Here is an 11,376-nt window from a genome sequence, read left to right as displayed (position 1 = left end):
TGTGTGTGTGTGTGTGTGTGTGTGTGTGTTTTAACAAATCAGGAAATAGTAATTGATAGAAAAAGACATCATGTTTGGTAAAATAGAGGATCAACAAAAACAAATAGAACACCCATTGGAATGGATTGAAACAATAGCCACATTCAAATGTGGCAAGAAATATGAAGATGCAAAGGCCCAGGAACTGTTTCTTTGGTTGTCCATGGGTTCATCATGAGTCTATGCCCACATGACAGCAACTTAAAACAACAATGACTTACAGGGTTGGGTTTTTTTTAAGTGATAATTCCTGAATACCTTTTTCCTTTCACCCTGATTATCATAATTTTCCCTGTGAGTGATCTTATTCAGTGATCATCTTTTCAATACTCATAATTCATCTTTTTATCACCCGTGTTTAGTACAGCATCTGACAGAACATTCTTGTCAAACTGAAATGATGAAACCATATTAATTCTAATGTGAAATCATTTGCAATGACATTTCTTTTTATTATGAGGTTAGATCTGAGATATACTAGAGTTTAGGATTTCAGCTACTTAATTTCCATTCTAGATACACATCAACACAAGTTTGCTTATATATTGGCATCCCCATCTGGATTGACTTTTTGGCCAGAAAAAAACAAATGTATTTCATTATGTGGGGACTCATCAACCATGCACACAAAGCAAGAGATCCTTACCCAGTTGTGCAACTGCAAATTTAGAATATTAAGTGTCTCTTTTGTTTTTGTTTTTTATTTTGCTGGAGCCCTTTGTGAACCCATGAAATTCTGTAATATTCAATACAGCAAATTCCAGAATGTGGGAAGTGTGTTGACAAATGAAGGTAACTGTCCTCTAATTTCCTATGAAAAGATAAGTACACTCTAAAGTAACATTTGATAATAGTTTTTACTTCTCACATATCATATTCTCTAGGAAGTCTATCCTGATACCGTCCTTCACCTTCATCCCAACACACACGTTCACGTTTACACACTTATCTACCTAGAATCAATATCTCTTCCCTACACTTTTGAAGTTTATTGTGTGGATCTTATCTGGTAGCATAGTGGTTATGAGTTGGGCTGCTAACCTCAAGATCAGCAGTTTGAAACTACCAGCAGTTCCACAGAAGAAAGATGAGGCTTTCTGCTTCTGTGAAGATTTATACCTCGGAAACCCATTACAGGGTCACTATGAATTGGAACCGACTCCATGGCACACTACCACCAACCACCACCAACACCACCACCACCACAACAACAACACAGTGTGATTTGCTGTGTATCCAAATAAACTATAAGCATCTCAAGGAAAAAGCCCATATTCTAATCTTTAGAATTTAGCAAAATACTGGTCTCAAGAAATGTTTCTTACATTGACTCAAAAATTCGACTTGGGTTGAATAATTGAATACTCATCACCTATCAAACTTACTTCGGGGACAAATCTCTGGCCTCATTTTCAGTGACATCCTGGTTAATGAGCATGAATTGTAGACAAGCAAGTTGGGCTATACTGAGCCAAACTAACTAACTGGCCCCAAGACATCTTCATCTGCAAATAGTCCTAACCTCATCCATTGTAGCCTATAGTTATAACGCAAACATGGTGAGAACTTTAATGGCAAATCAATTTGCCAAATTATTCCTTTTTTTTAAAGATGATATATAAAAGTTACAAAAATAATAAAATTTACTTGTTATTGTTGTTGCTAAGTGCTGTCGAGTCAGTTCCAACTCAGCAATCTTATATAGGGTTTCTGAGGAGCAACTGGTGAGCTTGAACTGTCCACCATGCAGTTCAAACTGACCTTGCAGTCCAGCGCATTAACCGACAGAACCATACTAGCTGTTGTTCTTGTTGTTGTTATGTGCTGTGGAGTCGGTTCTGACTCATAGCGACCCTGTACAGGGTTTCTGAGGCTGTACATCTTTACGGGAGCAGAAAGCCTCATCTTTCTCCCTTGGAAAAGCTGGTAGTTTCCAACTGGTGATGGTGAAATTAGTAGCCCAATTCATAACCACTTAGTATATTCCAAATGCCTGAATAATTATAATTTTATTTCATTTAATTATCTCAATAACATTATGAAAACTTCTAATATTTATAAGTGCCCATTTTGTTTTTTGACTAAATTTTTTTAATGCCAAAAAAATGGGTACTTAACAACAACAACAAATATCTTTATTATTGATACAGTCATTGTTGTGTGCCATCAAATCAGTTCTGACTCACAGTGGTGGTTATGTGCTGTGGAGTCGGTTCTGACTCATAGCGACCTGGTACAGGGTTTCCGAGGCTGTAAATCTTTACAGGAGCAGAAAGCCTCATCTTTCTCCCACGGAACAGCTGGTAGTTTCGAACTGCTGACCCTGAAGTTAGCAGCCCGATTCATAACCACTACGCTACCAGAGCTTCTTAGTTCTGACTCAGAGTGGCCCTATAAAGGGTTTCCAATGCTATACTTCTTTAGAGGAGCTGAAAGCCTCATCATTCTCCCACAGAGAGACTGGTGGTTTTGAACTGCTGACCTTGTGCTTAGCAGCCCAACACACAACCCACTATGTCGCCAGGGTTCCTAGACACTCAAAAGTATCTAGAATTCATTGGGAGCGTACCACATGCTAGACTATACTACAGTATGTTATTGCTGTGGTTAGGTGCCACCAAGTCAGTTTTGGCTCATAGCGATCCTGTGTACATCAGAACAGAATGTACCTACTCGGGTGCCAGCCTCGGAACTGTTGCTATGTTTGAGTCCATTGTTGCAGCTGCTGTGACAATCCATCTTGATGAGGGTCCTTCTCTTTATCTCTGACCTTCTACTTTATCAAACATGATGTCCTTCACCTTGAACATCCTGGAGAACATTTCCAAAGGTACGTAAGATGAAGTCTCATGATCCTCACTTTAGAAGCATTAGACCACTTAGAAGGATTGGAGCATTTCAGTTCCACTTCTGCCAAGAGATTTGTTTGTTGTCTGGCAGTCCGTGGTATATTCAGTATTTTTTTTCCAATACCTTAATTCAAATACATCAATTCTTCTTTAGTCTTATTCATTGTCCCACTTTCATATGCATAGGATGCGATTGAATGCTACCATGGATTCCTTCCGGCACACCTTAGTTCTCAATGTGACAACTTTGTTTTTCTACACTGTAAAGAGACCTTTTGTAGCACAGTATTCCAGGGCAATACATTGTTTGAGTTCTTGACTACTGCTTCCATGAGCATTGATTGTGAATTCAAGTAAAATGAAATCCTTAACAACTTCAATATTTCTTTTGTTTATCATGATGTTGCTTATTGATCTGGTGGTTTTTCGTTGAGGTGTAATCCATACTGCTTCCTATTGTTGTTAGGTGCCTTTGAGTCAGCTCTGACTCAGAGACCCAGATGTCCAATAGAAGAAGCAATGTCTGGTCCAATGACATCCTCAGCCCATTGTTGTTGTCACTGTGTCAGTCCGTCTCATTAGAGGTCTTCTTCTTTTTCACGGATCCTCTACTTTACCAGGCATGATGTCCATTTCCAAGGACCGGTCCTTCCCAATAACATGTCCAAAGAACATGAGATGAAGTCTTGCCATCTTCACTTCTAAGGGGCATTTTGGTTGTACATCTTTCAATACTGTGTGCAACCTTATGTTACATGTCATATAATTACATTTTTCCAAGTAATCCTTTGCGATAAGTGGAATAATTATTTGAGTTTTAAGAAGGCTAAGAAATTCATCCAAAATACGGGCTATATTCTTAATCACCACTATAAGAATTTGTTGGATAACTTATTTAATACATTTTAATCAAATAGGCTTATAGTTTAAATTACATTCATTTTTTTTCTGACTTTAAAAGTAGTTTAGTCACTTGGAAAAATATTAGAGAGTAATCATGTAGAAAGTAAACTTAAATGATTTATAGGTTTGCAAACTTAATGCTTAAATTGTATCCTTCCACAGTTCATTCAATCTGTGTGAATGTGTATGCTTATATATAAAATCATTGATATACTACTGTACAAAATTGTAAGTACCAAGTTTAATTCAATAAAATTTTATGGACATTTTCTATGCTTTTAATAACTTTCTGGCATACATATTTTAAAATCTATTATTTCACTTCAAGAAAATCTTATAATTGATATAGGAAAGCCCTGACTTTTGGACATTTTGGACTGTTTCTAACCTGTTTTTGTTACTATGATAGCATTACGATGTTACTGCACATAAACTTTTAAAGAAATTTTATAATATGTTTCCTAAGAAAAATTGCTACAGGTTAGAAGCAGAAGAGGTTGTTTCTATGTGTCATTCCATGCTGCATTTTAGAACTTCTCTGGGTTCATTCAGATGAATGCTGCTTTAAAAAACCAAAAACTTTAAAGTGCTAGTGTTCAGAATAAAGTATATTTTAAGGCATGTCCTAAATATTTGATATACTAGGTATAAATTATACATTTACAGTCTCTACTGTATATTTTCCCATTTTATACTACGAAACATTTTACCACATATGATGTATCTTAATATTCCCTCTTTCCTGGTGTGGTGCTGTGGGCTAATGCACCAGACTGCAAAGCTGTTTGAACTGCAAGGTCGATGGTTCAAGCTCACCAGCTGCTCCCTGAAAATCCTATATAGGGTTGCTATGGGTTGGAATCGACTCAATGGCATTTAACAACAATATACATATGTATTACTAAATGTTTGAAAAACTGTATTTATTTTATGTAAGAAAGATGACATCAACAAGCAAGAAATGATTATTGTGTTCTAACTGATGACAGATGTTATTGTGGTTAGCTGCAGCTGCTGTTCAGTTGGCCCCTGATTCATGGTAACCTCCTATGTTCCAAATTAAAATTGAGCTCTATAGTTTTCTCGGTTATAGTCTTCATATTTGCCAGGCCTGTCTTTCATGGTATTGCTTGGTTAGCAGGTGGCAGCAAACTGCTAACTACTTTACCCACACAACTCACTGCCATCAAGTTGATTCAGACTTCCAGTGACCCTGAGTAGGATTTCGGAGGTGGTAAATCTTTACAGGAGCACAAAGTCTCATCTTTCTCCTTGGAGCGGCTGATGGGTTGGAACTACTGATCTTGGTTCCTACAAATGCTACTAGAGCTCCTACAAATGTTTTTAAGCACCTGAATTTCAAAATATAAGTAGCATAATTTATAATAGATTATTTAACACCCAATAAATTTGACACCTTGCTCTTTTTTATATGTAATTTAATGTGAAAATATAGCCTGAGCATTCTTCAGTGATCCTTTCCTTTGGGGAAGTCATGGGCACAGAACCTATCTTAAAGTTTGCAATACTGTCAATATGTAGAAAACTTGAGGGTAGTAAATAGTAAGTAAGACCTTTTGGTTTAAGATGAATAATTCTCATTTTAATGATTTACTTCATGAGGGAATCTTAGGGGAGTTTTTTTCTATGTAATAGAGCAAAACATTTTTTCTTGGCCTTTGTCTCAAAAATCTAGAAAGTCCAGATAAAAAGGAGATTGGGTGTAGTTTATAGTGGAGATAAATATTCCTTAAAATAATCCTACAATTTTTTTGAATAATAGGAAAAATAAATGACTCAATGTATACTCTAGATACAAGGTGTTAGTCCTTACGATATTTCCAATGAAAATAGCCTTTCACTCCCCCTCTCCCCCAGTGGAATCCTACTCCTGATATCTTTTCTAACTCAGTTTCATGAGCTTGGTGAAATCACTAAAACTCCGTTGCCTCATTTGTAAAACAAGACCAGTAACAACTGGCATGCTTATTCCATTGGGTGTTTTCTAGTATTAAATTAACTAATAGTCATGAATAAAATCTATGAATGTAGTTATATTGTATATACTGACATTATTCTTAATTAGTGTACAAATAAAGTAAAAATACCATAAAAGACTAGATGCTTATGAATTCCTAATAAATAAGATATCTAATAAGGCAATATTCTATTCCTTCTAAAATCATAATTTTGGTAAGTAGAAATCTCCTAGGGATTCAAACTTCTATAAATGATTGCAAGTATTCATAACATGAAATATTTAAGCCTATGTAGAGTGGTTCTCACTTCCTTTATGATGTTGCCTTGTTTATCCAGCTGATTTATTTTCATGTCCCACTTAAGAAGGCTATGCACTTTAATGCCATCTTGTTTATGGGGACTAATAAAAAAAAACTCTTTGCAATAGGAGATGTGCTTTATTTAAATGCAAATTAAAACTATATTCTTTCAGTTACAGGCCAAAGATTATAAACACATGCTGTTTAACAATTTGGGGCAAAAGTAAAAAAATGCTTTTCTTTTGCATAATCTAATGAAACTCTGATTTTGTTGCTGTAAAATGGTGCAACTAACCCAGATGCAACATTTATATTATCTTGTATATGTTTTATGCTGCTTCTTATATAAGCAATAGCAAAATAACAAGTTAGCAGACTAATAAATTCATCAATCTGAAATTTAAGAAAACGAGTATTTTTTTCTGTTGACCATTCAACTTTTATGACTGAGCTTCCAAATTAAGACAGACTAAGAAGAAAGGATTAGCAATCTACTTTTGCAAAGTGACCTTTGGAAAGTCTATGGATCACAATGGTCAAATGTGTAAATGTTCTTTGCATAAGACTAGCAATGGTTTCCTTCCAGTGTTCATTGGATCTCATGAGTCAGGGTTGACTTAACAACAAATAACAATAACAACATACTCTATTGTATCTGCAGCAGGGTTAGAAGTATTTATTATACAACAACATGCCAAATAGATGTAAGTCTTTGCAAAGTAAGGGGACCCCAGTCATTTTTTGGAACAAGCTTTCGTCAGGTTCCTTCTTTTGATACTCATGTTGGCAATTGTCATATGCCAAGAAAAGGATCAAGACATCAAGGAGTCAAAAGGACTGAACAAATGAATGCTTACAGTTTTCCCAGAAGGTACTGAGAGCTCTGAAGAAGATAGGATTAATGGAGCTAGATACAGGATCCCGTAGGTGACACAAATGGTTTGTACTCAACTATTGACCACCTCATAATGAAGGTCTGGTGACCTGCTTCGATAAGGACGACAGCCAAGAAAGGTGAAAGCCCCAATGGAGCAGCCTGCTCTGGAGCGCACCAGATCACCATGAGTCAAAAAGACTTGGAGGCACTGGGTTTGGGATTTTTGATTGGTAGCATGACAAAGAGATGAAAGAAAGACAAGTGAGCCAAGAATTGTAATGTCTAAAGTGTAATTCAGAAATGACAGTATGGTCTCTAGAGAGAAAGAGAACTACACTGCTCTTTTCTCATAATTTACATTTCAGAACTGTGTACTTCTACTTTTCTACTTTGAATAATTGTTGTTGCTAAGTGCCATCGAGTCAATTCCGACGCTTAGCGACCCTGGGTAGGGTTTCCAAGGAGCAGCTGGTGAGCTTGAACCTCCGACCTTACAGTTCAAACGACTTTGCAGTCTGACGCATTAGCCCACAGCGCCACACCACGACTCTTTGACTAGAAAACCTAAAATCCAAAATAGCCAAAAGTTGGTAATTTGAGACAACTTAGATATACCTCAGAAGTCAAAGTTGGCTGACTGGCTTTTGAAAGGTCACAGCCTTGAAAACTCTATGGAATGATTCTAATCTACATATACGAGCTCATCATGAGTAGGGATCTACTCAACAGCAACCACTACCACCAAGAAATGACTCCTATTCTATCCCATAGTGCTAAGTGAACACTATGAGTCAGACCCAACAAGAAGACCCATGTGATGTTTAGAGAAAGATTACAAACAGAAATCAATTGTGAAATTATTTTTTAAAAATGGAACACAACAGAGGCAGAAGCAACACGGAGGAAACGGGAGTGACCCGAGAATGCTGCCAGCACCAAGAGCCTCCTCAACAAGCCCAAGAGTGAGATGACCCCAGAGGAGCTGCAGAAGCAGGAGGAGGAGGAGTTTAACACCGGGCCCCTGTCGGTGCTCACACAGTCGGTCAAGAACAACACCCAAGTGCTCATCAACTGTCGCAACAACAAGAAACTGCTGGGCCGCGTCAAGGCTTTTGACAGGCACTGCAACATGGTGCTGGAGAATGTGAAAGAGATGTGGACCGAAGTCCCCAAGAGTGGCAAGGGCAAGAAGAAGTCCAAGCCCGTCAACAAGGACCACTACATCTCCAAGGGGTTCCTACATGGGGACTCTGTCATTATAGTCCTTCGGAACCCACTCATCGCCTGCAAGTAGGAGCCCAAAGCCGCTTCCTACCACCCTGTGAAGACCTGACCTGTGTTGGGAATAATAAAGTCCCTGTGTTTTTTTACTTAAAAAAAAAAAAAAAGGAATACAAATTCAGTTGTCTCCCATTTTACAAACAGCTTTTAATAACTTTTTGACTATATGTTTTAATGTCACATGATGTTAAGTGCCATCAAGTTGATTCCAACCCATTTCTAAGGAGCAACTGGTGTACTTGAACCACTGACTTTGCAGTCAAACGACTTTGCAGTCTGACGCATTAGCCTACAGCGCCACACAGTTGCCATTTCTTTTTGTTGCATTTCCCTTAAATATTACTCCTGTTGAGAAATAAGAATTTTTCTTAAATTCTATGTTGCTTGTCTCTGTAATATATAAACAAAAACGACATTCTTAATAATCAAATTACATAATACAAATAGTTAATAAGAGTTTTAATTTTAATTACACAGAAAATAAAGACTTTGAATGAGAAGAAATAATTTTCCCAAGTATTTATCAATCTAGTGTTGAAAAGGGTTTTATGTTTATTTGTCAAATTTAATGCCTTAAATATCACTTAAACAAAAATTTCCTTTTCTAATTAAAAAATAGTATAATTAACAATATCTGAAGGAAACAAAGTAAGTTAATCAAGCCAAAGAAAGGGAAAGGAACTAAGAATCATTGTGACTTCATTATGCACCAGGTATTTTGGTATATGTACTTTCTACATATTATTTCATTTAGTTCACATTGCAAACTGATGCACTGTATTATTACCCCCTTTTCCTATATAAAGCATTGGTCAAATCTGCTGAAAAAGATCTCTTAAAAGTGTTAAAGAGCATAGATGTTGCTTAGAGAACTAAAATGTGTCTAACCTAAGCCATGGCATCTTCAATCACCTCTTATATTTATGAAAGCTAGACAATGAATAAGAAAGACTGGAGAATAACTGATTCATTTGAATTGTGGTATTGATAAAGAATATTGAAAGTACCATGGACTGCCAGAAGAACAAACAAATCTGTTTTGGAAAAAGTACAAAGCTCCTTAGAAGCAAGGATGGCAAGACTTCATCTCACGTACTTTTGACATGTTATCAGGAGGGTCCAGTTCCTGAAAAAGGATATCATGTTTAGTAAAGTAGAGGATCAGCAAAAACAAGGAAGACTCCCGATGCGATGGATTGGCATAATGGCAGCAGTGGTGGACTACTCCCATTGTGATTATGCGTATGGTGTAGGACTGGGTAGCTTTTCCTTCTGTTGTTCATCGTGGCTCAATATGAATTAAAGCTGGCTCAATGGTATCTGGTAGCGTAGTGGTTACGAATCAGACTGCAAAACCTCACGGTCAGCAGTTCGAAACTACCAGCTGTTCCGCGGGAGAAAGATGAGGCTTTCTGCTCCCGTAAAGATTTATAGCCTCGGAAACCCTGTACAGGCTCTCTATGAGTCGGAACCGACTCCACGGCACATAACAACAACAACAACAATGGCACCTAACAATACTTCCTATTGAAAAAACTAAAATTCAGGAAGATTAAATAACTTGCTCAATATTCATAAAGACTGGAAACTATATTTGACTTCAAAGCATATGATGTCTATGAGAAAAATCCATTAGGCATCTAGGAGAAAATAATGTTGAGTGTAACATAAGAATAAAGCTAGTTTTGATTTTTCTGTTAATCTAGTAGCTCTGGAATCTTTAATTAAAGTATGTTAGGAATATGCAGAACCCAGACTATTTTTAAATTTAATTTTTAATTTGGGTTTTCCAATATATGATTGACAATCCCAGTTTTGGGGACACTGTGAGATAAGCATTGGTAACTGAGAAAGATGAGGCTGTCTACTCCCCAAAAGATTTAGATATAGGATCACTGAGTTGGAACCCACTGGATAGCAATAGATTTAGTTTTTGGTTTGCTTAATGAAGGAAAAATTCCTGAACCTACACTTCTATTACTTTATAGTGTGAGCCCGTTGGTTATTTATTACAGTTTGCCTGTATGCACCTGCTCCTCTCTGAAAGGCATGGCTATTGCTTGCTTCTGTGAGGCCTCTCCTTATTCTGCATGACTGGAATTTTAGGTGGTTGTTGTTGTCATCAAGTGCTGTTGAGTTGGTTCCAACTCATAGCAACCCTGTATAGGGTTTCTAAGGAGTAGCTGGTGGGTTTGAACCGCATACCTTGTGATTAGCAGTCCAGTGCTTATGTTACTGCTGTTTCCCTCAATTAAATTCAACTTTGCACCTTTGGCAGCTCAACTTGACTGGGAAAACTGCCCTAAGGATGAAGTGAGATCTGAGGCACAAGTCTTTCCTCCATCAGATTAAGTTAAAAATTATGTCTAAACACAATGACAGCCAGACAAAAATATGAGCAGATACATGCAAAGTCACTTCTCACACAATGTGAAATGTTTAAGCGAATCTATATGTAAATGCAGATCTCCTGATATGGTGTTGTAGGGTAAATACTGGACTGTGAACCGCAAGATCAGCAGTTCAAACTCACCAGCTATTGCTCAGAAACTCTATACAGGGTTGCTATGAGTTGGAACCAACTTAACAGCATTTAACAACAACATCTAAACATCTAAATACAGGAGTCCTGATGTGGTGCTTTAAGATAAGCACTGGACTGCAAATCACAAGTTCAGCAGTTCAAACATACCAGCCACTCCTTGGAAACTCTATACAGTGTCACTATGAGTCAGAAATGACTCTACAGCACTTAACAACAATATCTAATACACCTATCTGTTGTTGGACCTCAAATAAAAATATACGATACCTGACAGCAAGACTCAAAGGAACTATCATAAATGTGTCCAGTTGAATCAGATTTAGGGAAAACTGTAATTTATTAATTCACTCAAGACTCACGTCAATATATTTGAACTAATTGATAGATGCCCATAACTTTCTAGAGAAAGTCAAGCAAGAGTAGAAAATCCAAAACTGATGATTCAAGACCTTTCCCACAAACATTCAAAATGTAATTAAGTCATTAGATTAGACTACATCATGTTAAAAAATTATGTTTGAAAAGCATAGGAGCATAGAAACTGCAGTGGCAAAGACCACATTTTATTATTAAATTTATAATTTCTTGGCAATTATGTCAATC

General features: G+C 36.9%; 1 pseudogene; it reads left to right on the top strand.

Annotated features, from left to right (window-relative positions):
* The first annotated feature begins 7,893 nt into the window (after positions 1 to 7,893).
* Positions 7,894 to 8,241, top strand: LOC102831866 (annotated as a pseudogene).
* The last annotated feature ends 3,135 nt before the right edge of the window (positions 8,242 to 11,376 follow it).

This window comes from Chrysochloris asiatica, unplaced genomic scaffold (genome assembly GCF_000296735.1).
Source record: "Chrysochloris asiatica unplaced genomic scaffold, ChrAsi1.0 scaffold00060, whole genome shotgun sequence".
NCBI lineage: Eukaryota > Metazoa > Chordata > Mammalia > Afrosoricida > Chrysochloridae > Chrysochloris > Chrysochloris asiatica.
Note: the sequence above shows the minus strand (reverse complement) of the source record. Positions and strands in the feature narration are given on the sequence as shown.